General features: G+C 49.5%; 1 pseudogene; it reads left to right on the top strand.

Moving 5' to 3' along the window:
* Positions 1 to 1,295: 1,295 nt before the first annotated feature.
* The window catches only part of LOC107299755, a 4,051-nt pseudogene continuing 2,985 nt past the window's right edge, over positions 1,296 to 2,361 (top strand).

Raw genomic sequence — 2,361 nt, 5'->3', positions numbered from 1 at the left:
GGAAACCTCTCCCTTTTCCCTCAGCATGGCTGGCTCAGGAATTCTGGGAGTTGAAGTCCACGAGTCATGAAGGGCCTAGTTCAAGGGTAGGCAACCTTGGCTCTTTTATGACTCATGGACTTCAACTCCCAGAATTCCTGAGCCAGCCATGCTGAGGGGAAAGGGAGAGGTTTCCAAGCTGAGCCATGCTGGCTCAGGAATTCTGGGAGTTGAAGTCCACGAGTCATGAGGGGGTCATAGATTCCCCCCTGCTGGCTCAGGAATTCTGGGAGTTGAAGTCCACGAGTCATAAAAGAGCCAAGGTTGCCTACTCCGACCTAGAGTTAACACTTCCGATTTCGAAGAATAAATGATTTATCTCAGAAAGGGGGTAAAAATCTGGCTCTAGGTTGTATAAAGGGAAGCTTAAATATGTACAGATAAGTTCTTAAGGATCCCTGCAATGTGCTTTCCATGTGCAAAAGGCTTGGCTTCCTTCCTGGGACTGCAATGAATTTTCATACAGTTAAAGAGCAGTTCCCTGGGACATCGTCTAGACCAGGGGTCTTCAAACTTGGCTACTTTTAAGACTTGTGGACTTCATTTCCCAGAATTCCTGAGCCGGCCGTGCTGAGGGGAAAGGAAGAGGTTTCCAAGCTGAGCCATGCTGCCTCAGGAATTCTGGGAGTTGAAGTCCCCGAGTCATGAGGGTGCCATAGTTCCCCCATGCTGGCTCAGGAATTCTGGGAGTTGAAGTCCAGAGGACTGTAGTTGCCCACCCCTGGTTTTGGTATAGATCAGGGGTAGGCCACCTTGGCTCTTTTATGACTGGTGGACTTCAACTCCCAGAATTCCTGAGCCAGACATGCTGAGGGGAAGGGAGAGATTTCCAAGCTGAACCATGCTGGCTCAGGAATTCTGGGAGTTGAAGTCCACGAGTCATGAGGGGGCCATAGATTCCCCCATGCTGGCTCAGGAATTCTGGGAGTTGAAGTCCACGAGTCATGAGGGGGCCATAGATTCCCCCATGCTGGCTGAGGAATTCTGGGAGTTGAAGTCCACGAGTCGTAAAAGAGCCACGGTGGCCTACCCCTGGGCTAGATCATTTAGAAGTAATTAAATAATTAATCAGAATTAGAATTGTTCATGTCAACCAGATTTCAACAGAAACCTGTCTTCCTAGGAAGACATGTGACTGAGCTGTCACTTAAAAAGCGAAGTGCGGGGACTGAGCGGAGGGCCCCCACTCTCTCTCACTGTCCATCTGTCCTTGTCCAACTGGTCTTCTCGCCCACCCAGCCCTCCCGCGTGCCACCATGGTCTCTCCGGCCATTGCCCTGGCCTTCATGCCCTTCGTGGTCACCCTGCTCATCCGCTATCGCCATTACTTCCTGCTCTTCTACCGAGCGGTGGTGCTCCGGAAGCTGCGGGACTACCTGACCGGCATCCCCCGGGAGGAGAGGGCCTTCCGTTACCTCCTGACCCACGCCATCCCCGGAGACCCTGTGCACATTTTGGAGACCTTCGACCAGTGGAGCTACCACTGCGAGTATCTCAGCAACCTGGGACCCCAGAAAGGTGGGCACTCCGGAGACCCTCCCAGGCACCTGTCTGCGTTCACACAACATCCCAAAGTCAGCTGGTTGGTAAAACACAGCACGACTCCCTGGCAGGTCCTGTGTTGAGTGGTGACCAAGGTGTTCTTACTGGGATGTACAACCCAAATTATTTTTTTTACAGCTGCTGTCTTTCATCCCCATTGGAGATACTTCAGACAAACTCCAATAGGTTAACCCAGGGGTCTTCCGACTTGGCCCTTTGATGACTTGTGGACTTCAACTCCCAGAATTCCTCAGCCAGCGTGCCTGGCTGAGGAATTCTGGGAGTTGAAGTCCACGAGTCATCAAGGGGCCAAGTTTGAAGACCTCTGGCTTAAGCAGTCATGACTGGGTTGACAAGACTGTCATGCCTAAATCTGAACTGCTTTTATCTTTAGTGTGAGGCATTGACCTGTTATAGTGTCTCGTAAACCATGATTTATGGCTTAGCATGGGAATCCAGCCAATGGTGACTGGATCATTCAATAAATGAGGACTAAGCAAATAGCTAACCCTGTAAATTATGGTTTATGACCTACAATGTTATGCAACAAATGGTTGGTCCATAAAAGCCGAGCTTGACATGAGAACTTAGCCTCTCATTTTTATTTTATTTTTCATTTATTAAATTCCTATTAAATTGATTCAGCCCTTCCTTCTTTCTGAAGCCGGCAAAGTGAGGACCCAGATTATTGGGGGGCAACATGCTGTAAACCACTCAGAGCACATAAGTCTAAGGGCTATTACTATTGCTATTGTTATTACTATTGCTATTCCTTCCTCC

Source organism: Protobothrops mucrosquamatus, unplaced genomic scaffold (assembly GCF_001527695.2).
Source record: "Protobothrops mucrosquamatus isolate PMUCROS unplaced genomic scaffold, P.Mucros_1.0 scaffold5413, whole genome shotgun sequence".
In the NCBI taxonomy this organism is placed as follows: domain Eukaryota; kingdom Metazoa; phylum Chordata; class Lepidosauria; order Squamata; family Viperidae; genus Protobothrops; species Protobothrops mucrosquamatus.
This window is presented reverse-complemented; position numbering and strand designations above follow the sequence as displayed.